The following is a 25,700-nucleotide window of genomic DNA, read 5'->3' on the forward strand; positions in this document are numbered from 1 at the left end:
CTGTCAGTGTCAGTACGATAACAAAAATATCTCCTTGTGGAAAATTGCAAGGGTTTTAAATTTTTCCATCGCAAGCATCCCGCTGGAATATGTGTTTGAAATTTTGTTTTCTGCCTCTTAGTTTTTAAGTGTCTTAGTGTATAAACATTGCTGAACGGCTTCATTAGAAGGCTCTGAGTACTGGGAGAAGGAGCAGGGTGGGAAAAGGCCTCTTTTCCTCTTTTTTTGGTTTCTTTGTTTCTGGAAATATTCTCTCTCTCGACATCAAAATATCATTGGGATCACTACTGAAATAGCTGGAATTTCTGCTACAGGGTTTCCATGAAAATATGCAAGTTTCAGAGAAATTTAGGATTTTCATAATAATATAAAATAATTAAAACCGTTAAAAATATATAATGTATTAATATATTTTTATTCATCATTTATGGTAAAAATGGACACTGCTATTTAGATTCCTGTGTTTTAGAACAGCTTAGAAATGAAATGTATACAGTGAGGTCCTTTTATTCTTTTTTTAAAATGTTTTTCATGTATTTTTTTTTCCCTAGAAAATACGTTGACACAAGTAACTTGGCTTACAGATAACTGTCTAGAAATGCCAGAAAGAAGTGCTCACCAGATGTGGCAGCTACAAACTGGATGAAGAACTCTGTCAGTGGAGGGAATGAGAAAAGGTCTGTAGTCTTTTTCAGTATAACAACTATTTATTGTTTGGCGATTTTCCCCTAGAAGCAATATATATCATGGGATAATACACAGTGCTGATGGATTAGAGAAATAATGTGCTTTGAGAAATAAGGGTACATGAATGGAAAGATGAAAATGTGGTATTTAGTGCTTGGGAAAACACACAATATTTGAGATAGCAGCAGCTTGGTGTTGCCTCTCTAAGAGCTCTGCTCAGTCTGTTCTGTTGACATTCATACTGTCCTGCTTCCATTAGGTCCCTTGCAAGGATCATGCTTAAAAGTTAAGGGCACAAGCAGAGTTAGGTGAAGAAAAAAGCAGAAACCAGTATCATCAATATAATGTAGATACTCAGTTCATCTTCCAGTGTCTACTGGTAGAGAAACAACCTTAATTCTTCAAAAACCAAACCAGGTGAGGTCTGTTCTTATAGAATAAGAATTTGGGGAGGGGGGGGGAAGCTTGGGGTTTTTGAATAAATAAATTATACTGGGTATTTTCAGCAGATTATTACAGTTTTTGAAGCCTTGTGAGGCGCATTTTAATTATCACTTACCATCCAGTGCATTGAATGTTTTTAAGCTTGTTCAATGCATTAAAGCAGCAACTGTGTTAATAAATTCTTGTCATTGATTGATATTAAATGACATGTAGCAAACAGTCCATCTGTCTCTGTTCTGTCGTCCCATGCCTTCTTTCATGTTTCCATTACAGAGTCTGTAATAAATAGTCTGATCATTTTGAGTGACATTTGGGATCTTTATTGGACAAGACATTTCAAGTACATCTGTCTTATGACTGGTTTATAGCTGACAGCTCTAACAACAGCTATTACCTTCCAGAAAGGCTGCATTCAAAGTGTTCTCCATGTTCCCCTTCCTGATTTCATCTCTGTTTTTCAGAGTGCCTGTTGCTGACATTTCTTGATTGTGTATTTTTTAAATCCAGACACTTCTTTTCCTCTATGATGATGATGATGATTTTATCACTGTTATGCTGAGTCCAGCTGTATCTGCCACTCACTCCAAAGTTAATCATGGTCTCTTTTGTCTAATCCTGTTGCTGTCCTCTGTTAGCCTTATCAGTTTTGCCACTTTGTATCTTGGTGGGTGTAGCTTCCTCAGTGCTCAGATTTTACAACTTGTGTAAAATACGAAGTCCCTGGGAGGCTAGAGCAGAACAACTAAAACTACCAACTCAGCAATAGTGTTGGTGTGTCTAATCCACGACCTATTGCTGAGAGCCACATGATGCTCTAGCTGCTCTTATCTCAACTTGACGTGAAATTTCTGTGTAATTATTGTCCAATCTGATGGCTAAACTACAAAGTTGGTAGGAGGTTGTTGCTTTTTATCCATTCAGTTCATATTATGCAAGAAGCTGAAGACAGAAACTCTCCTTCCCTCAGGTACCCTGCTTACCATCCCACCATTGGATTTAGCTCTTCTCTATTTTTAGTCACCCATTTTTTGGGTGGCCACAACAGTTGTCCTCGTCTTATCTCCTCATTCCCTGGTGCTGGGAGGTGGCAACTTGTGAGGAGTCATGCTGTTGAGATAAGCCTGACACACAAAATTATTTAAATTGAGAATAATCCTCTCTTGTGTGCAAACCAAGCCTTAATACTGCTGCTGAGGATGTGCTGGATTAATTTCCTCTCTCTGCATGAGCAGAGGCAGCGGCCTGTGCACAGCAAAGCCAGGGAAATGCCTCCAGCTCCAGTGCCTCGAACCAGAGCTCTGTGCTGTGCCACTCCCTCTGGGGCTTCTGCCATGCAAACCATGACATTCCGAGCTAAGAGATAATGGATACAGTGACAGGGTATCTCCTGAAATCCCCTGAATGCCACAATAAATACAGCAGCACCTGAACATCTTCCTGAAGCATCCAGGCCTCCTTTCTTTCTTACTTTATTTTGAAAGTTGTTTTGAGTATAACTGAACTTGATTTAAATTATCAGCAAATTTTGCACTTAAGGTTAGCAATAACTGTTAAAAAGATAGCCATTTCATAAACAAACCAAACTTTATTAAAATTACTTTTATTTTAGATATGTGGAAGTAAAAATAGTCTTCACCTGGCTCCCTTTGTTACATCAGCACATTTAGTCCACAAGTGCAGAACAGTTATTGCTGGTGACTAAACTGTAGTGTGATATATTGTGTTCTGAGGTTGTACTTCTCTACTTTAAATATTAATATTTCATTATTGTAACACTTTATTTCCAACTCCTGTGGAGAATGCAGTATCATACATTTTTAATTTTTCAGGCAGACATGTTCCATACACACAGGAGTTTTAATGGCGTGTTTCCCTGTTCCAGAGGAACCCTGGCCTGGAGGATTGGGTGGCTCAAGGGGCCAAGCAGAGCTTTCCACTTGATCCCAGCTCTGCTGGAAGCCGTCGCTGCCTCAGGCTGGCAGAGCCATGACTCCAGGTCAGTGTAAGCAAAAAATATATTTTCTGGTCTCTCCCCTCACACACAGTCGTGTCATATACACACTTAGGTGGGTATAAGTGACTTGCAGTGGCACCAATAGCATTTTGTAGCTGTTGTTGTTCTAAAACGTGAACCATCTTCAGTCAGAACAATGCATTTCTTTAAAATTCAGCCGTGGGCCATGGAGATTTCTCATGGTGGCTCACCACTTTATGGAATAAACACATCAGCAGAATTGTCAGACTCCTACTGCATTGTATAAGGGGCTTTGACTGCCTTAAGTGTATGCAGGCACCTCCGTGAGATTGTGAAAGCGTTAAAAGAAAAATCAGGCCAAAATGTCTGTGGCCCACCTCAAAATGGATGACAGAAGGTGCTGTAAGTTTTCGTCTTTAATCACAACATGTCCCTTTTACCCTCTCCCTCAAAAGACAAGACACATGGTGAGAAGTCAAAATATATGCCTAATTAAATAAAATACAAAATAAGGCTGAATCAAGTTGCACTTTAAATCCAAGGAGCCCTAGTTCAAGGTCACATCATTTACTCAATTTTAGCCATAAATCTCCAGATCAATAACAGAGGTTGAAGCCAATAAGAAATATTTAACCTTTGGCAAACACCTCTATCTGTTTTGTATAGACCTTGAAAACACAAAATCCCAGCTCTGTGTGTTTGCAGTCACATGTGCCTGCAGTTTTTACCCATGGAAGGAACAGAAATGATGTTTATGTTGGGCAAAATGTAAAAGATGCAATGAACATAAATGCCAAAGTACTCCGTTACTCAAAATTCTGTCCTTATTTGTGTGCTCTTACAACTCACAGCTAGGATTTAGAATATATATATGCACAAAGATGTTTTTAAACAGAAATGTATATACTTGAATTTCAAAGTATATACAAAAAGAAAATAATCAAGATGGTTGACATTGGTGAATTAAGGGTAACATAACATTTCTTTTGCTGCTGTTCTGTGTTCCTCAAAAGTGATTTATCTCTTTGGCTGCTAAGTTCAAAACTTAAAGTATTTTAATTGAGAATGACTCCGAGGGAGTGGTTTTAGTTATTATTTTCTGTTACACGGGAGGAAAAGATAAGGCTTAATAATTTTTTTCCTAGTTTTCTTTATTTTTTGTTTCACTAAATTAAAACACAAACCTTCACTAAAATTATTTTTCAATCTAGCATGTTACTGTTTTGGGTCTGGCTGAAATGTTCTACTAAAAAAAAAAAAAGTTGAGGAAATAAAGTGGCCAACTTCCCGAAGTTTTGCAGGAGCCAATTGCTATTGCTGTCACTCTTGGGCTAAGAACTTCAGGGTACTGATGTGTGTTCAGTAGATATTAAAGTTGGGAAGAAGAAGTAAAAGTGCTCCAATGTGGTGCCTGAGAATACCACAGGTCTGAGGTGTCAGACTTCAGAGTCTTTCACCTACTTCAGAGTCAGGTGAAAGAAAGATGGCAGGTGGAAATACAGGCTGAGAGCTGCAGTTCAGGTTTCTGATGGGTTGGGCATTGAGTGCTTTGATCACAGAGCAGAATGACAAGCAGCAGCCACAGCATTGCAGTTTTCACCTTTGCCTTTGGAAGTTTTTCCAAACAAAAAGGATTGAGGAATTTGTCCCGACTTAGCAAATAGTATTATAATGATAGATGTAAATAAGAATCACAATAAAGCTGTAGAGCAGCCACTTCAAGTGGAGAAAACACTTGGATGAGTAAATCAGAAATATCAGGCAAAAACCCAGAGGTGGAAATGGGAGGAGGGGACATGACCCCCATGAGGACTTGCTTTTAATTTCTGGCTTTGGTGCTATGGGGGTATGGCCCTGTCCCTGGAAGAGTGTTCAGCACTGCAGGAAGAGACCGTTCAGGCATCATGTCCTGAAATTTAGACACAGTAAGGGTAAATTCAGACAAGAGAAGATTAAGACTGGGAAATACAAAGTAAAGTGTACATAGTAAGCATGTTTATCCCTTTCTAAAGCTTCCAGAGAAGAGAAAAGAAAGCAACATTATACCAATCATAAACTGGTTTTTTATTTCCATGAAAGTATGGAAAATTGCAAGGAAGTCCTCTGTAGACTAACACAAAAAGTGCGTTGCATATCCATGTGTGACTCTCACCTTTTATATCTTCGAGAATCTGGACGTTAGGAATTCATTTTTGGCATCTTTAGTGAGACTACTTTCAGGCCAATAAAGCCTCACTGAGTTCAACTTGAGAAAAACAACCTTCTGGTGTGGCATGAGCGAGAAAAGCAGCTACTTAGGATCTTAGTGTCCCAAGGAGGAAAACCATAAAGACTCTGGCTCTCATCTATCACATCCAAGCGGGCAGGACTCACTCTGGGCACGGATGCCTGTTTAATAGCTTTGGAAGTGGCATTAACACAGGTGCAAAGTGGGCAGGAACGTGGAATTGCTTGTTACTGCAAAGCCTTGGCAGCATCATGTAAAATGTGCTGCTACCTGTATCCACCCTGGATGGTACCACATTTGTGTAGGCAACAGCAGGAGCCACCATACCCTCACACATATCCCATTCATTTTTAAAGTGGGAAGGCAATTAACTGGTTCAGTGGGAAAGCTAAAAATCATTTTCTGCAAGCAACTTATTGCTTAGGAACTTGGAACAACAAAGGTCATGAATGCATTCCCTCATTTACGTTACCTTCACCCCTCAGCAGTGCAGGATCTTCAGAGTCTCTCAAGGTCCTACTGAACACCATTGTGCGAGGCTCCGAGAGAGAGCTGATGAACTGAAAAAGAAGCAGAAATAGAGAAAATTTTGATTCTTAGAACTGATTGGCTATCAGAAGAAACTCAATTTAGGCAATGCTTTGGAAAAAAAAGAGCCCCTCTTCTGAAAATCAGTTAGAATTTAAGGTAAACTGTCTTTTACTATGATCACACAGGTATCTAAAGGGAAAAAGCCAGAGCACATCAAATGCAATTTGCAGCACATCCTGGGTACAGCTTGTTCTGCCATCCACTGCAATCAATAAGAGACTTTCACTGATGTTAATGGCTTGGGATCGAGGCCTCAAAGTGAACAGCTCTATCCTGATGATGCAGTTGTGCACTGTTTCTCCAAGCCTGGCAGATATTTTGAGGTGAAACAGAAAAAGGTAGCAAACAACTGATTTGCACAAACAGTAGAACAGCAGAAATCAGTTTGGAAAGCTGTATCTTCTTTGAGATTGTTATTTGATCATGGAAGATCAATTTGAAAATATGTATTTCTCAAGTCTAAAAACTATGTTTGTGATAAGTATGTTATGCCATGAGTCATGCAGGACTTTGTGTAGGTAGATTAGAATCAATACTTAAAGGAATTCAGTGACATAAACCCATCTACTTGCCTTACAAAATTCTTGCAAAAATGTATGTTGGATAAAAAGCACCCATTTTTTCTAACTAATGTTTAAAATTTTGACCTAAGTATTTGGTACAAACCCATAACTCTCTCGAGCAAATAATAATTAAAAAGGTGGATAATGCTCTGTTTACTTAAAATTTCTCAAGAGGGATATGGACATGTTTGTGAAATATTCTTTCCCACTATCTACAACCTCAGCTTTTTCTGGCATGTCCTGAGTTACACATCTTGAACACTCTCAAAATTGACATATCAGTTAAGTTACTACAAGCAAAGATTTCTTTGGAAACAGTTTTTTACAGAGACCTTTGTGACTGTCTTCAAAGATCAGAATGGCAGAATTATTTTTAGCCTAATATAAGAAGAAGGAAATAAACCCACAATATTTGGGGTTTTTTTTCCTTTAGGAAAACATGCAGGTCACTCAGTTACTGACTGGCCAAGTGCTGAGCTGTTGTAAAGGGTCCAGAATGCCAGAGCTTCAGCAGTGTCTGCTGAAGGAGAAGGACCTGTCAATAAAGAAATACTCCTACAGCTTCTATTAAACATCTCTTTTCACTGCTAAGCACCTGTTTTATGTAAGCTCATGAAAAATTTCAGTCATGACTTACCTGTGCGTCTGTTCTTTTTCATTCACTTGAGGTTCACGGGAAGCAATCATTGAGGAAAGAAGCTACCAAAGTATTTATGAAAAATGGAGCCTAGTGCTTGTCAGATGCCATTTCAGTACTCTTGGAGGCACCAGTGAGAGGGCACACTTTGCAGGCTTCTTGAAGAAGGTGCTTATGCTGATGCCAAATGGTTTAGCTGATTGTGGAGCTCCCCAAATAAATCAAATTCATCTCAGTGCATCTCTTGCTGGTTGCTCAGCAGATTCTTTCTCTTGCTCCGAGTGCATATTTTAAAGATCTGTGGGCTAACAATTTGCTTTCTGGCAATACAGCAACAGTAGACAGTAGCAACATCAAAACTGTAGGAATTGTATATTCTAATGTCTAATTACACTTTCCTTGGTTTGTCACTCTCTCTGAATTCAGTTACTCCTTACAAAGGGACAGGAGCAGGATATAGAACTTAAAATAATGGTATTGTTTCCATCTTTGAATGTTCATCAGTAACTTTTGAAACTTTGTTTTCTTTTCACAACAGGAAAAGTAGTAAGCACTGAAATAAAACTTATTTAGTGGGTTGTGAAATAAAGCAGCCTAACACACTCCATTTGAATAATGGGTTATCATGGACCATATAATATTTTTTAAAAGATGCTTCCATTTCTACATACTCAATTCAGAGTAACTTAGGACTTCCTTTACAGAAGTTATGTCATTAATATTGATATTAATCTTAAAATCAGTGTCAAAAACTGTGTCAGTCAAAAACCGTAGATCCTTTCTAAAAATTTTCCAGTATTCATGTCAGTTTCTGGGTTTTTTTAAAGAAGTTTTTTAGCAAAACTTCAGTAAGTCTCTCAACAGCTGAAACACATACAGGACTTGGAAGTGTAATTTTATTTATTGTCTTTTCTGTGTGTGTGAAGAATGTTTGTACTGATGACTGTTTTGTCAGTAATCATTTGCAAATGCTCACAGAGTATTTTAGATAGTTCTGTGATTTCTGCTTTTGCTGTATCAGTAGCTTTTTGTTTTAAGTGGCTGTTAATTTATATGCTGACATTTGTAAAAACTGGAAAACGGGTGACTTTCACATACTTTTTGTGAACTACTGATTGTTTGCCTAAATGGTATCCCTTGGAAAACTGTAATGTTAATATTAATTATAAAACACAACCAAACCCAGAATGTTTTAACCAAATTTAAAGCTTCTGGTGTAGAGCTAGTGGAATGGTTCTCCATTGTGCTGTTATTGTAAAACATTGATAATATAAAAATCTTAAAATTGACACTATAAAACTCTAAAACATTGATAAGGATTTAGGTACATATGTATTTATACTCTCATATGTCTGTGCACACAGTTTGTTTTTGCTTTACATTTAGTGAAATACCCAAATTGTACAATATAATTGGCAAAGTAAATGCTAAATACAGCCTATAAAAATTATTCCCTTCAGAAATTTGCCTGATATTGTAGAAATCCATACTAGTAAAATGTAGTCACCATGAGGCTGTAATCAGTTCTCAGTGATATGCTCTCGATACCTCAAGGAATGAGTATTTTTATCACTGAGGATATGTTTTTTTTGAGATTTGATGTTACCATAGGTATCAAAATAACATCTTGATGCATTCTGTTATAAATATCTATATTTCAGAAATAGAAAATATTGGCAAGATTAAGGATTAAAAAGTGAATAAACACCTTTTGTGCAGCTAGATATGAGCTGAAATGCTTTTAGTCAACACAACAACAGCTGCTTGCAAATCCACGACGTGCTTGAAAGAGTTCCTGGTCAGAACTTTTCATTGGAGCACTTTGTGGTTTCTTCCTTATGTTTATATCAATCCTTGGCAGTTTTGAAAGTATTCTTTGGCTTTCTACCATTCATGTGTCTGGTGGCTTCTTAGAATATTCTTATTCCTCTGCTAATTCAGTCTGTAGCAGAAAAATGCAAATGAACTTGCATGAAAGAGTGTTTGGCAGAGAACTTGCAAATTAAATAGTAATATTGAAAAGTTAGATGGAAAAGCTTGCTTTTACAAAGCTCTCCTGATTTCTAGAATTTCTTGCCAAAATGCTACTGGAGCTAGGATTTTGCAGCATGTGTTTGCCCTGTGGAACCAGGGAGGAGTTCCCAGGCATGGTCTGACTCCATGCTGGAACAACATCAAGGTCGGGAAGTCAGATTCCCCTGAAACTGGGGTGCACAATTGTTTCAGAGAGAACCTGGTCTAAAGTTAAGGTAAGAGCTGCTTCAGCAATGTTTTCTGTTGGCTCATGAGCAACTTGAGAGGTAACAATGGTCCTTTTAAACTATGAAAAACACAGTAATATGTAGTGTGCATAAAGAATTCCAGTCACTTCGGGGTAAATTGGTAAATGGAACTGTTTGCATGACTGGACTTTGGCTCTTCCACCTACCATGATACTTCTCCCTTGAAGGATCAGTTACAGTGGTAATTGCAGTACTTCCATGTGTAAAAACCCACATGTCAGAATATCTGAACCCCTTTGACATGTTCCAGTGCTTTAAAACAAGTCTCCATATAACCTGGACTCTGAGATAACTCAAACTCAGAGGAAAGGAAGGGTGATGAAGGTAGAAGGGATTAGAGGCAGAATAGTGAGATGGAAATGAGAAAAGAAAGTCACAAAGAAAGCAGCAGCTCTGGATGAAACTCACGATTGAAGCACAACTTGCTAAAGAGAAGTTTGGGGTCTTTTAGGGTTAATCCTTTGTATTTTGAGAACACAATGCTCCTAAGATGCTTAGACAAGGAGCCCTGTAATTTTGACTTCTTATGAAACATTTATTACACAATCTACAGTATCATTACATGAAATTTCCTCCTGACTGGAAGAAATCTTGTGTGTTAGGGTGCCATTACATGCATTATTTTACTTTAGAAATACTTGTACTGGGAAGGAGGTGTGAGGGTAGTGATAGGAAACCTGCTTTTACTCAGTAATAAATTCAGTAGTTATTTGAAGATACATTCAGTGTCTGGATTCAACATTTGCTTGGCTACCTCACCAGCAGCAGAAAGGGCTGCATGCAAAAAGAAGCACAACACATGGAAGTGATCTGGAAGTCACAAAATATGCAGTTAGCCTTTCTTAGTGTAAAAAGTTAGTTAAGCTTTAACCTCTCCAGAAAACTCGCTTACAGGACTGGTGTGCATTAACACCCTAATAGTAGTTCAGCTGTCACATCTCTAATTTACTCTGTTCCAGTATTTGTGATCTGTGAATTCAGCAGAAATGCTTGAATGCTAGTCAGAACATTTAATAGCCCTTGATTTTTATGCAAATTTCTTTTTTTGTGGGCTACCATAGACCAATTCATTTAAAATATCAAAGTCCCTACCAGGTGACAGAGATATGAAGAGTCTAAGCAGATGGATTTCTGAAGGCCTCATAGTAAGTTTTGTTGTTTTTTCACTGGTTTGTTTTGGTTCTTTAATCAAAAATCAGACTGCATGAGATGCTGCTGCTGCAGCTTTTTTTTCCCTTGAAAAGTGGAGAATTATGTTGTTTGGTTGAGCTTGTTTTATTGATGCCATCTATTTACTGTGCTGACAGTCCCAGAGGCAGCTGGACCAGTTTTTTGTGACAGAGGGTTCACATATAAATTTATGTGACATTAAAATGGGGTTATTTATTATTTTTTAAAAATATAATGAGGTTTTGAAATAGGAGGATGTAAGCTCTCAGGTACCATTTGAGATACTAATATTGTCATTATATAATCCTGGTAGGCTTTCGACATGGAAAAAGCTGAAAATGGATCTAAGAGTGGGAACAAGAGGAAAGGCACAATGGTGCTTCCAAAAGTAATTGGTCAGGGGAGAATTATTGCAAACCCAGCTCCTTAATGGGAAGAAACTGCACAGGAGGCAGAAATGATTGAAATGACCTGGAGATGACAGTGCCTGTAAAATCATGGTGAGCCCTAACGTGCAGCACAGGGGGGAAATGCAAACACGCCGCATTAAGGCTCAGCTAACAGACAGAGCCCGTTTGTGGCACCACTGGGGCCAGCCCGGTGTGCCCTCTTGGCAGGTACCAGTGCTAAAGGGAAAGGGAGTAGCACAGAATGTGCAGAAGAGGGAAAAAGCCCCAGGAAATGGAATTAAATTGTTAGAACAGTCATTTTTCCTTTTGGTAATAGTGTTTAAAAACTTTCTGCTTGTAGAATGCACTGAATCAGGTATTTTGAAAGAAAAATATTATAAATTCTGTTTTGGAAGTTCAGACTACATTCAGAGAGAAAACACTAAGGGATTTTCTTTTTTTTTAAGCTTTGACTATTTCTTTTCAGATTTTTTTTTTCATTCAAAACACTTTAATCCAAAAATTATATTTTTAAACCAAGATGAATCTTTAAAAACTCACATAAATATATGTGTGAGTGCGTGTGAAGTTATTTTTAATGTTTTTTTTTTTTCCTAGCTGCTAAATTACTGATGTGTTGTAATCAACAGTGACTCAGGAAGAAGGGGAGACTGGCTCGTGGATCTGATTCAAGTAGCAATGTTTGCCAAGACTTTTGGGAAGGAATTTCTTTCATATAGTCTCACTGCAAGCTTATGATTTACTTACCCAGGTTCTGTGCTCAGTTTTCATAGCAGGTTTCAAAGATCCATCCCTACTGCCTGGTCTGAGATGATGAAGTGAACTGCAGACAAAGAAATGGATTTAGTGTGATTCAATCTGGATGTTAGAGCAGATTCAGAGTCACCTGGAGAAGTTTGAAATCATTCTGTCCAAGGAAGGGCTGTGTCCCACACCTTACCCTAAAAGCTCTTCCAAAGGCAGCACTGTCAAGCACACTCTTGTGACAAATACTGGAATGCAGCTGAATGTCACTGGGGAGCAAGATATTCTATATTAGACCTACATAATGAATGCAAATTGTTTTTTTAGGATCCAAATGGGAAAGCATAAAAGGCTACAAAAGCCTTAATTTATGATTTGTTCATTTAAAGCTTCAGACCATTAAGTAGCCATTAAATCACTATTTTATATTCTGCTAAGTGCATCTCTATCATCAGAATAAAAAGATTGACTTAATTCACCCTGTATCAAATAAAACATTTTAATTGAAAGCATTTGTGATAACAAATTGACTGGAATTGGAAAGTAAATTAATGCTGAGCTCTGACGACAGAACATCTTTGTGATTTTGCGTTTAGTGTCTTGTATGTGCATGAACAGTTACATTACACATATGTTTATTTGTACTTAGATTTCAATTACAAAGATTCTACCCCAAGTAAAACTTTCATTGCACCAATAGGGTTCTCCAGATTCATGTCTGTCGTTCTAACTTTTTCTGTGGAGCCCAAGTTATATTTTTTTAACTGTTTTACCCTTAGCCTCACTGCTAAGGGCCACCATTATTGAGGCTGTGTCCTAACACGGGGCATAGACACAAGCAGATGAGAGGAAATTGCACGTTGTTCCCCCCTTGGATATTTCAGTGGTTTTTTTTATTTCCAGAGAAGACAAAATTTTAAAATCTGCCTTCAGTGCATGGAGATTTCAAAGAACATTGATTTGGAAACATATTTTGACATAATTTGTTATGGCATTTTTGACTGCACTTAAGCACTGCAAGTGATCTGGTTCCTTTTCTTTCAGTTATGAGCCCTCCTGTTGCCATTATTGCCTGGCCTCGAGTTTTCTCTGTGGGGCTGATAAACACCTCTCCCAGGATGAAGTAATTGGAATATGTGTAGCTAAATAATGACGTGCACAACTCTGCAGCAAGTTGGAGTTCTTGTGCTAAAAACATTCCCAGAAGGAAGTATTCTAAGAAAATACAATTGACAATCATTGTTTTTCAAGTAGAATGTGTTGTCCTGTTTAGTATAATATATTGTTTCAATGTAGTTAAAGCAGACCCTAGTACTCCATTTTCTGAAGAAAATTTTGGCGTTAGGAAAATACTTTGAGATGTAATTTTTATGTAAAATTATGTGTTAATAGTTCATAAATTGAATTCCATGTCAATATATCCATCTGGAAAGGTCACCCTGTGTCCCCCAGGAACTTCTGGCTTGCTCCTGAAATGGCTATTTTCTCATTAACAGGGAGCTTCTCAGCATGGGGAGGAGAGGCTGAAAAGCAGAAGGGCTGAGGAGAGGATACCTGGAGCACTGTGCAGCTGGGAAAGACAAGGAAAGGACAATCCTGCGGATTCTGGCTCACACACACTCCCAGGTAAGCAATTATATTACCTTGGGCTTGTCTGCCAGCCCATCTGGCCTTGCCTTAACTTCGGCAGGTTTTCTGTCTGTAGCTCCTCCACCTTCCCCAGTTACTTCCCATCACATGTTTCTGCCTTCTGGCTCTGCCTTTCCCCCAGCTTCTCCCAATTATTGGTCAAACAACAGCAATCACCAAGAGCTGCTACACAAGATCGTGCATTTTAATGTCTGTTTTATGTGATTATTCAGTACGCTGTTAAAGTCTGCCTTTAAAATATATTTAGTTTTAATCTGGTTTTAGTGGCCCTCCTGCTTACCCATATGTGAATAATTCCTCCAACAGTTTTCAAATTCGGTACCTTAAAATGTTTTTCAACCTAATTCAGAGTGTGAGGCAAATGTATGCTCTCGCTGGGAATTTAAAGAACAATTATGGTGCATAGTGTGAAAGGGTATTTTCAAGGAAACATTTGCTCATTCCATTAAGATACTCTATTATTCTTTTTCTGAGGATTCCATTAATCTGTATTTGTCATTTATACTGACAAGGAACGACTCTGAAAGTGAAGGCTTTTATCTGTTTATCTCTTGATGGAAAATCACCCAGCACAGTACTTCAGTTTGCCTCAATTTTTTTATTGAACTTGGAAATTTAGTTCAGATCCACTTTATGAAACTATGAATATTGGAAAGCAGAGAGAGGAATATTGTTATTAAAATGATAAATTGTAGTTTAAATAGATTTTAAATGTAAATTTTTGTAACATTAAATAAAGGGATTTATTGATGGGTGTTTAATTCTTTTACACCAGATTCTAAAATTTCAATGACTGAAAACCAGATTTATTCATATTTTTCAAGTATCATAGAAAAGGCTCTGGGTTAGGGATTTTTTTGTTTGTTTTGAGGGATTTGGATTTTTTTTCCTTTTCTTTCTTTTCTCATTAGTAGACCTTTTGTTTCTGCACATGAAAAATCAATCTCATGTAATGCATTGGGAAACCCTCTCTCTTAAGACTCCCTGCCTTTCACTTTGGGTTATCCTCTGAGCCAAATCCTGCAAGATTATAATTGATTTTAAAAGTCAGCAGCAAAAGTATTTGATCTTTAGGCGACAAACAGTCAAAGAGGAGCCTTCAGGATCAGTGTTAAATGTCAATGAAATTACATTCATGCTAGGATAGGCAAGTTGCAAAAATTTAAATCCTGCTGTAATAGTGACAGTAATAAATGGAAATTCAGCAAAATGAAGCTATTAGGCAACAACGTGTAGTGTCATAAACTTGAACAAATGATTGCAGAGCAGCTCAGGCCTGAATTAAAACCAAGCAAGCTGAAACAAGCAATATCATTGAGATGGATAAATAAATTTATCCGAGTGGATATAATGACGCTTACACTAGAATAAAAGCCAGCATTTTAGCTGATGTGTTTAATATAATCTGGCCATCATCACTCAGAATGGACGTCAGCACCTGCAGGCACTGCTGCTTGTACCAGGATTTCGAATGTTGGACCCTGTGGTTGGGGTTTTCTCCTCTTGTGGTGCTTTAAAGAATCCATATCGAAAATTGTAGAGAGCTTCACAATGTTCTCTTGGAAATATGCAATTAATTTAGCATCAAGAGCACCTAAAACAATGCTGGTGTGCAGAATGGCAAGGCAGCCCTAGCAAAGAGCAAGGCTGAATTAAATTGACCTGAAAGAGCAGAAAGCAGCCTGGAAGCAGCTGGGCACAGGAAGGGGCTATAGGACGCTTCAGCCTCGTGACACCACCTCAGAGAAAGCAACCAGAAAACTGCCTCCAGGAAGACAACTTTTCACTGCACCTAACCTGCTTCCTGAGCCCTGAGAAATACAAGAAATGAGAAAAAAAATCTGGTTTCTGGGTAAACAATTAAATAAATAGTCCAGCACATGGTGTTGTGTTGTACTCTTACATGTGGCTTGTTTCCAAACAATGCAAGACCAGTGATGAGGGATTTTAATGATAACTCTACTGATGCTATAGAAAGCTGCAATTTTTCTGGTATGGTCAAGTGTTTGAAATTGCACCTTGAACGCCTTCAGCAAATGAAGCAGAGGGTACAATGCTGATTTTTCTGCAGCAGGGATGCTAAGTGAAAGTATTGGAATAGTCCAGCTATAATATATAACTAGATAAAGAGATACTTAATGCTGAAACAAAAATTTCAAAGTATGCATAAAAATGAATGCTACCACTGAAGTCACATGAAGCTTTACTATTTTGGCACCTGTGTTAAAAAATCTTGCGTTTTCTGCTTTCTTGCAGGTCTACAACATCAAATGACTCTTAGCAGATGCAAGATGCTTCTGGAAGCTGAACAGTGGTTGTGTTTGATTCATCATACCCTTTGGATCACCCTGTTGTAAGTTGCAAATCCTTGTTAGAATAGAGTATATATTATTTCTTTGTAATCTGTGAACCTCTGAACATCTTACTTCTTCAGTTTGCCTATTTTTTTCTATGAAACTCAACGTAGTGTGTTTGAAGTGTAGCTGTATAATAGAGGAGTAGAAAATCAAGTGTGGATTTAATTTTCATTCCAGGCCCAAATATTTAATAATCTCAGATAAAAAGTAGTGCACTCCATTTAGTCCACTCATGTGCTTCACTCAGTGGTGTCTGTGAGGTACTTGATCTCCACTCTGGGTGTTGAAGGGTTCTGCCTTCCTCCACAAAGCAGCATCAGTCCAATTCCAAGTCCTTCATTAACAGTCTTTTTTGCAGTCTGAGAGAGCATGAAATTTGAGAAGTCAATAGTCATGACTGCAGCTCACATTATTCACATTCATGGAGAGCCTTTTACTACGGCTCACAAGGAGAGGATTTTAAATCTTTCATTAGTGCTCTGAAATCTAGGCCTGCTCAGCCCTCGTCAAAGCCTGTGGAAGATGTTTTATTGACTCGAGGAAAGCTGGCTGGAATCAATGGCTTGAAGGTCTGTCTGCCCTCACTCCTTCTTACCTTTCCTCCTTCCATTTTCATTTCTGTGGTGGCTTTCCTATCTGTATCTCCAGGTGACACAGGGAGATAGGCACTCAGACACAAATGACAAGCCAAAATAAACTAAACAATTCCCATCCTCTTATCTAACATTTTCAAGCTTGGGAGATGTTTTAGAGGGCACTTGGGTGACTTTGAGCCAGCTGGTGCCCTTGTAGCATTCTGACTTGGCCATGTTTTCGTCCTATTTCCAAGGGCTTTCTGGTTTGGTTTTTTCCCCTTGGTTGTGCTAAAAGCTGCTTGTTGCCTTGACAAATATTTGTTTCCAATTCTGTGTATGTAAACATCTAACACAAAATTGTCTCAGGATTCAGTATGCACATGACTGCTGCACCACTGTTTACCAGAGTTCAAAACCTGGGCAAACAGCAATTTGTTTGGGCTGAATAAGTAATACCTTATTTTGGAGGGCACAAATAGCCATGTAATTATTTTGAATTAAGAAATTACCATATCATTTCAGGCTCATTACATGGGTATTTATTCTCAGCAGATTATGTGCAGGCTGTTACAATAGTAACTAGTGTAACTTTTGTTTGGAAAGGGAAACAGAGCAGTAATGAGAGGAGGAAAATGCCTGTGGTGAGCTTGCAGTCCTTGGAATGGGAATGTCACCCCAGAAGTGTGGAGCTCCGTTTTCAAGTGGAAAAGACCTATTATTCTTGCATAGCATTTTATTGAACTAGCAATAATGCACTATTTATTTTTATTTTTATATTTCACACAAGGTAACCGGGGAGCTTTAGGAGCTGTAACTCAGCTTTTGACCCATTGTCAAAGTACTGCAATACCATAAATTAAAAAAATAGCCAAACTGGGCAACAATGTGTATGACTTGTATATTCCTAGTAGACAATAGGTGGTTGTAATTCCCTGAGGAACAGTCTTGACATCAGACATCCATGCCTTTAGCACTCTCTCATAGAGCAGCTAACTGGCTTGTTAATGCTAATTCCCTTCATTTTCTCAGTGTCCATCATGCTTCTGTGCCACACTGCACTGCAGTGGTGTTCTCATCCAGGAGAGCCTGGCCATGGACAACAGGATCAACAAGCTCTGAAGAGCCTGATCCAGGGGACACAGGGAGCCTTCAGGTCTCCGTTACCTTCCAGTTCCCCGCTGCCCCAGTTCAGCTGCCTCCAACAAGAGTAAGATCGCTCTGGTTTCCCTTCATGATTATAAATGCTTGTTTAATCTCTCTAATGTTCTTAGCACCAGCACACAAAAACCTGAGAAACATTTGTTGTGAGGTAGAAATTCACCTCGTCATGAAATAATTGCTTCTAAAGTGTTAGTCATTCATGGCATGGCTCTAATTGCATTATACTTAGGGGATCGTAACACAGCAGACTTCCAAATTTACCCTGGAGTGCTTGTTTTGCAGTATTGGGTTGGAAAGCTGTAATTTGAGTAAATGAAATGAGTAACTGAAGACAGACTCTGCCTCTCCCCAATATGTCTCATTTAAAAAAAAAAAAAAAATTGCTTAAGTAATTAGCAAGATGCTGACATAGTGCAGGAAGTGTGCAGTGGATATTTTGTATCTCAGCTGAGAACAAATTAATAAAGCAGATTTCTGTTTAGACAAGGTAAGCTCGTTTTCAGAAGGGAAGAATTCTTATTTTTGCAAGATCAGAGGTAAAAGACGCAGTGAGAGAAGAAATGTTCATGAAAGCCTGGCAATAGCCTTGTTGTTTATTTGAGAAAAGGAAAGGCATAACATTGAAAAAGCCCTTAGGTCTATTATACAGCTGTCAGACCCTGGGTCTTAGACTGGAGGAGATAATGACTGTTTGCTGCTCAGCACCAGGGAAACCAAAAGAAGGATTGAGGGATGGCAGTATTTTGCTGGGATACACAACAACAAGAAATTACGAAATGCTACCTTGGCCCCTTCCCTGCTTTCTCCTCCACTCCCATGAGGTCACTCTGCCAGAGCTGCTTTCCTCAAGTTCACAATTTGCTCCCTGTCACATAGTCAGGGCTTTGCTGGAAGTCACAACTCACTTTTTATTCCAATTCAGTGCATCTCCTGCTTTGGTCTCATCCCTTTAAAAAACTGGCTTAATTTCAGTTAATTAATTCAGGTCAGTGCATTCCTTCCACAGATGGTTGGAAATAGGCTCTTGTCCAAAGGCTTGGAGGATTTGCATGTCCGGTGAGGTTGGGCTGATGTTAAAGAGCTGAACATTGACCAACTCATCTAAATATGAGCTAATGAGGAAAACACAGCTACACATCTCAGACTGGTTTTTAGAGGAGTCATTTAGTGACAGATCACCCCTGTATGTGTTGATATTACCCTTCTTGTTGGAAAATGTACCTCTAAAATAAAATCTGCACGTGCCTTTACCCCACCCTCAGACTACCGATATTTTCTTCCAGTTCCAAATCCCTGCTTTTCACTGCTGGGAAGGAGAAGCATCCTTTCAGTGTCCTTTTCTCACCCCTGATATTTTACCGTCCTCTAAGAAAAGGTACAGGGAAGATGTGCACTTTCCCAGTGACCCTTCACAATATATATCAATAGATGGCAGTAGCTGAATCTCATTGGAAAGAACATCCCTGGCAAAGTATCATAATTGGCTTTTTCCATAAGACAAAAATGAATGCACTCTTTATGGGTTAAAAAGAGTGCAGGTTATTTCATAAATCAGGGTCAAAGAACAATTTCCCTTTTTCATTCTCAAAAGTATTGATATCCAAAGTTGCTTAGAACAGCACCAAGTTTGCTTAAAGCTGTACATTGAAAGACTCCACAGGTTCAAAACCGGGATCAGAAGCAAGGATCAGTTCAAGTCTATGAATCTCTCACTGGAACCTGGTTGGAGACTTGTTACTGATGACCTGGCCATGACATTCACCTACAGACAGACAATCAAATCCTGCACTATAATGTAGAGTCAGGAAGTCCTGCATCCCAGCTAGACCTGGGAATTTCCCCAAATGTTTTCCTAATGCCAATGCAAATATTTTACTGCAGTCTTGTAAATACAACCTGATTTCATTTATTCAGAGTGTCCTGTATTTGAGCATGTCTGTTTTAATATCTCCAGCTTATATGGAAACAGAATTTCAGAATACTCTGTAATCACCATTGTTTTATGGAGTAGGTCCAAAAAAACTAGTCTGTGAAACCGGTAACTTAAGAATTTCATTATTTCTTATAAAAAGCATAAAACTGAAGAAATTTGTAATGGGAAGTTTTCTCAACAGATCATTTAATCCATTCCCTTTCAGTGAGGCAGAATCAGGAACATGCACATCCAGTCCCTACATGCTGACCAAAAGCAATAATGTTGCCTGGCCAGTGGAGAAGATAATTGTCTAACAACAGTGAAGGTCTTCCATGACCCCAAGCCCCAGTCTCCTTCAGTGGCAATTTATTCTTCTCCTTTCATGGTTCCTGCTTATTTTCCTGTTGTTATTATATTGCTGGAGAAGTTTTGACAAAATCAAAATCTGTTTGCGCATATGTATTATACATTTTAAGTGAAAACTCATTTTGAAACATCACATAGATTTTTAGATCACTTAGATTTTTCTTATCAGAAGCAAAATGTCACCAAAATGAGCATAAACCAGTAAATTAAAGCATATGGCTGCTGATGGATCAAAACTTCTTGAAGGGGAAAACATAGCCCTCTGGCAGAACATTTCTGAGCACTTTATCATCTGAATTCCTGGGTCTATGGAAATATTTTGTGCTTATTTGCAAGCACAGTTTTAAAAATCTTGATCGTGATTATTCAAATTCTTTTGTTTATAATTCAAAGTTTTCCTGCTTTTCCCTTTCTGCAAGTGTTTACGTGATGCTCCAGTGAGAAACATTCAGAACTGATACATTTTTGTGACACTTAATCTGTGAGCAGTCAGGGGAAATGCTCTGCCTGGTAATTGGCAAACCAGTATTTCCACATCTCTAGTTAAGTTAGGAGGATGGCAAAATGCTGGAAGCTCTCACTCAGTATTATCTAAGTCCTGTGAACCTTGAATTAGCAGAAGGGTGTTGCAGCCCGAAAGACCCCATTTTCCCATGAGATTTAAAGTGCATTTTCCCTGGATAGAAATGTATTAGGGTAATTATTTTTGTGTGCTCTTACGAAATGGCTTCCTTGTTGCTGTATCCTTTTCCAGTGGTCATTTAATAATGGATTGGTATTATTAATTCAGGCTTGGGAAGTATGAAGCATTCCAGACACCACAGGGTTACAGCCTGCCCAAACCCAGAACTACAGTATAACCCCAGCTTCCCAAAATCCCAGTTTAATGCAAGTCTAGGAAAGGCACCACCAACAGACAGAGGTGAGAAAATGAGGAACTGATCTCTGCTGATCGGTCTGATTGGTGTTATCCTGACAGAATCATTGAAATGCAAGATACTTAGGCTGGGTATACTGATAAGATCTTTAGAGGGCAACACAGATAGCCCTCTCCTGGTGGAAGGAGGTTCAAGAGCCTGTGTTCTTGTCTCCCCCAGTCTCCAGGAAAGCCAGAATGTACCTGTATTGCACACACATCTACCTGTACCATGATTCTGCACTCCTCATTCTGGTCCCTCTGTCTTTCACAAGCTAAAGCTACTAAGATAGATGACTTCATGCCTCTGCATGCAAGCTAAAGGGTTGTATTCTTAATCCAAAAGTGAATTTTACTTGCATAGCTACAAGATTATACGGTGCACTCAGTTTGCATGAAATACATTTTTAATGAGGAAAAAGCACCTTAAGTAAGTGGGTGAAGAATGTTATCCATCATTTTCCCCAAATCACAATCCGTGATTTCACTCAAACATCTGTCAGCCACACAGCAGTTCATTTTCCCAAATCAAATGCTAGAGACAGCTAAAGAACAAAACATTGCTCAAAGAAAATTAAGCACCCGCTGGGCAAATAATATTGCTATTTTCAGCAGCATGGAAGTCTTAAATTTCTCCAGCTGTTTCCAGAGGTGTGTCCTGGTGCCCCATCCTCTGCTCACACAGTGGCACAAGCCACGGTTTGTATTCCCAGATCAAAAAGAGGTTTGAAGTGGGCATGTGTGTTTTTCTCAGTGCTTTTAAAGTCCAAAGCTCAGATATGATCTTTCCTGAAATCACATTCAACCTGTCCCAGAGTCCAAGGGCAGAAATGAAAGGATTTAGCTTAATAAGATTCATCCTTATCTGCTTAAGGTATCTCTCTAGAGCAGAGCCCAAATCTGTAAGCTGCACCCAGAACTTCATTCCCATTTTTCAGAGCAGTGTAGAGTCGCTCTATGGACGTCTGTGCTCAAAGATCTGCTGTGAAGAATTAAGCAGGATTTTTCTTTCCACAGGCTTTTTATATAAGTAAGAAAATCTATCCTTACTTAATATAAAGAGAAAAAAAGTTCCGAGCTGCTAGAGGAGAAGGTGGATTTCCAAGGATTAAAAAAAACCCAAACACACTTCATAATGGTTGAGCTTTAAAGAAAATTGTCTGATCCTTTTTTCCAAGATAACTGTTTTTTTCAGTAACGAGGTTTTAGAACCATTTTCCTATAGTAAGAAATTCTCATCCATAGATGGGACCTTTCTGAAAAATGCGTATTGTATTTTCCTGGTCTGAATTTCTTTGTTATTGCCAGTAAAAATAGAGTTTCCTTTTCATCAGATGGATAATATTAATTGTACAGACTAAGACTATGGGATGTAATGTTATATGCAGGTGCTTAAAAATAAAAAACTACCATTTCATTCCAAAATGCTTGTTATTTCACATCATCAGGATAAGAAAGATTGCTTCTTTAAATGTAAATGCACTTGTATGCAGTTCAGTGAGATGAAGGTGGTGCTGGTGTAGACACAGCAATAATGATGCTATACCTTTTATAAAAATTTAAAGTTTTAGCTGAAAAAAACCCAACCAGAATAAATGATAATCTGTTTCTATCTTTTCTTTAGTCACTTCACCCCTGGAAAATTAAATAGAGAAAGAAAAGGGGGTAAACCTATAATACCATGAGTTCTCTTTACTTCCTATCATTTATTTGCCATCCTGCTATTCCTTTAGCTCCAGAGTTACAGATGGTGGTTGCACTGTGGAGCTCCTGAAGGCACCATGTAGGTTTGTTTAAGCACCAGACCGTCAGAATCCCAGCTGCTACCTAACAGTCAAGTATTGATTTCACTTAAGCTGATTTTTCCTTCTTCCTAATTATTTTTCCTTTCACTAGAGTGGAATCAAGTTTAAAAAAAAAAATTTAAAGAGTATAAAAATGTAGATGAAACATAGTTTCATGTTACTACCAACATTTTATTCTTCTCCTTAACCTCCCAGTCTGCAGAAGATTCACAGCCTCTGTTTGGTGAGGATTATTGGGATGATGAATAAAACTGTAAAGTTTATTTCACAGTCTTGAAGTCTTTTATCAAAGATTTTGGATTTGCAAACTTTCACAGTACTTTGGCAGCAGTGCTTGATATTTTTCTCAGACACCTTTCCACAGAAGCATTACTTAAGTATTTCCTTACACTCACTCACACTTGTCATTAGGACAAAAATCTTAACAGGATGTATTGAGTTTGACCTGATCCTCGTGGTGCATTATTTAGCTCATGAAAACTTTTCTGGTTCCAACCAAAGGATGAAAAATAGGTATTCTTGTACTTTCATTTCTGTCAAACCACCTGAGGACTGAGTTTTTCCCCATCTTTCTTCCTCAGGATGACGTGGTCCGCAGGAGCTGTCCCTGCTCCCCGTGGGTGCTTCTGCACCAGCAAAGTCCAGGGGGCCCCTGAGTCCAGAGATCTCAAGTGCAACCAGCTCTTTGTAAGGTGAGATCTCCTTTCCTCTCACTTCCCAGAATTCCTTGGAAAGGAGATAGCAAATCCAAGTATGCTTCAAGCAGATGCCTGGTGTGGCGGGAGGATCCTGGACCGTGCAGTGGGGGGTCTGCCAGTCAGGTGTTGATGTCTCTCTTATCTTCTCTAGAATAAATTACACCATTGGCTCAGAGATGACTTCCGGCAGTGCTTTAACAAATTTTAGTGGGACAGGAGATGGGAATATGGATTATTTACTTATGTTTTTTCCAGCTCAGTTTTTTTGACCTGTCCCCAGACTGACCCACTGTCATGTTTAATAACATCAACATGCTTATTTTGCCTTCTGAAAATACACTTTCTTTGTAACTACAAATTGCCAGAGGTCCTGTTTTAGTAGTGAGAGAGTTTTGCTGTAGTGCAAGTTATGTGCTGGAGTACCCAGAGGCTGTGGGAGCAGTTCTAATATTATTGTTTCAATCCAAATAAATATGATGAAGACATACAGAAACCCATTAGCCAAGAACCTTGAAAACACATCCCTGTACATGCTTTCTGCTAGAGCCATGAAGCTGCAGCAAATCCAAAAAATCTTACCAAATGATAATTTTATATTGTGATTAGCTCAAATACCCAGAAGAAACCTGTGGCTTTTCAGCTCTTAATTAAACCATAGGTGCTTCTTTGTTTCCCCTTCCTGCATATGTTTTTGCTTTTATCAAGGATGGCAAGCCTGGAATGCTTCAGGGTTGTGCTTTGTCTCAGAAATGGCCATGACCTGGCACTCTGAGGCTGATGGCAAGCCCGTGGTTTGCTGGGAATGAGCTTAGTGCTCTGGCTGGGATTGGGAGTCATGGACTGGAACTAAGGCGATAGACCATTCCCAGGTCTAATCCTGTCAGCTTCAGGGAGCCTTCTGCAAAGTGCTTGCTTTTAGTGCATTTTGGAGGACTTCAAAGAGCACAAGGAAGACTCAATTTTCTAGCAGTACTCCTTGTACATTTTTTTAGGCAGGGAAAGGATCTATTTTCTGCTTCAGCTTTTAAAATCTGATATGGAAAAGGAACTACATTTCTTTTCTCGGGCTGCAAGAGTAAATACTAGTATATTAGATCTAACTACTATTTATGCAGTCTCATGGTGTGAATTTGCTTGATTCACCAGTATATTTAAAATATAATTATTTCTGAGATTAATTTTAAATTTTTTTTTTTTAAAAGCATCTTGGAAGAATTTTTGGGGCACAAGTTCTCTCCCTTGCATTTCAGTCATGGACACTTCCTGGAGCTTCCTCCCATGTGGAACCTTCCCAGACTTACAGTTGGTTTGTTCTCAGTTTTATTCATTCTTTTCCTTATCTGTTACAAACTCATGTTAAGCCCAGGCTAATTTAGAGTGTAACATGATCGAGGATTTTGCTTATTCATGACAATTTATTAAGCTGTGCAAAGATAGTGCTATTTTAAAAGTATTTAGATTTAGATTTAGTATCTGTTATCTTCCTAAAGAGCAGAAAATGCAAATGGCTCATACAATCAGCTGTATCGGCCTAGAATTGCTAAATCATAAAGAGTCATGGTACAAAACAATGCAGCAACACTCTAAATTTATGGTACAGTGATGCCAGATGACAATGGAACTGCAAAGGAAGTGCTTAGTATATCAGAAATTAATACCTAGTGGGTCCATTTTTGTATGGTGATGATTATAAGTATCACTCTATGTGTGAGCATAATCCCTTCAGAACAGCAGTTTACTAAATGTTCTGGAGATTATCGAACAAAATACAAGTTGAGGTCATGTTTGGGTTTTCATTGGGCAAACCACTATCATTTTCTTCTCAATCCAAACTAAAATTGCAGTGTTACAGGAGGCACTCAGGTTCAGTGCACACAAATGGGAGGTTGATACCTGTGCTCGGAGCAATTTAGAGCTATGCAGAGGAAAATCAGCACGCCACGCTGCACTTCTCTTAGTTACGAGAACAAGTTATGAGAACAAATGCATTATTTGACCTCAGGAGCTGTTTCTGAAATATTAAATCACTGACCGAATGGCAAGGAGGTGGCAATGCCACTGAGTGCCACACAGGGATGGACAGCTGCAGCAGTATAAATACACACTGACGTATGAGGGTGAGAAATAGAGAGGGATATTTACAATATTCCTTCAAGTAGAAGTTTCACAACCTCCATTTTATAATCCATTTGTTATATTATGTACCTATTTTATTTTAAGCAACAAATCAGTCATAAACATTTATTTTTAGCAGTGAATTATACTTCTGGGCACACTTAACCAGAGCTCGTATGTGGTGTGTCCAGTAATCTGTGTGCAGCTCTTTGCATCAGATGAGAAATGTACAGCCTAATCATTTGTAACCGTAGCTATATACCAGGAGGGCTGTTTGATCCTAAAGCTGAAGAAATTCTACTAACTTTATTTGTTTATTATTTCCGACTTAACAGTCTCATGCAAAATGCAAGAGTTTGTTTGAGTGGCAATCGTAAAAATGAATTATTTGTTTCTAGACGTAGTTTTTGCT

General features: G+C 38.5%; 1 long non-coding RNA gene across 1 annotated transcript; it reads left to right on the forward strand.

Moving 5' to 3' along the window:
* Positions 1-3,033: 3,033 nt before the first annotated feature.
* LOC138108909 (uncharacterized) lies at positions 3,034-23,147 on the forward strand. Its single transcript, XR_011150109.1, has 5 exons — positions 3,034-3,127; positions 13,227-13,356; positions 15,637-15,733; positions 17,342-17,519; positions 23,057-23,147. It is a non-coding gene; the product is annotated as an uncharacterized lncRNA (long non-coding RNA).
* The last annotated feature ends 2,553 nt before the right edge of the window (positions 23,148-25,700 follow it).

Source organism: Aphelocoma coerulescens, chromosome 4 (assembly GCF_041296385.1).
Source record: "Aphelocoma coerulescens isolate FSJ_1873_10779 chromosome 4, UR_Acoe_1.0, whole genome shotgun sequence".
NCBI lineage: Eukaryota > Metazoa > Chordata > Aves > Passeriformes > Corvidae > Aphelocoma > Aphelocoma coerulescens.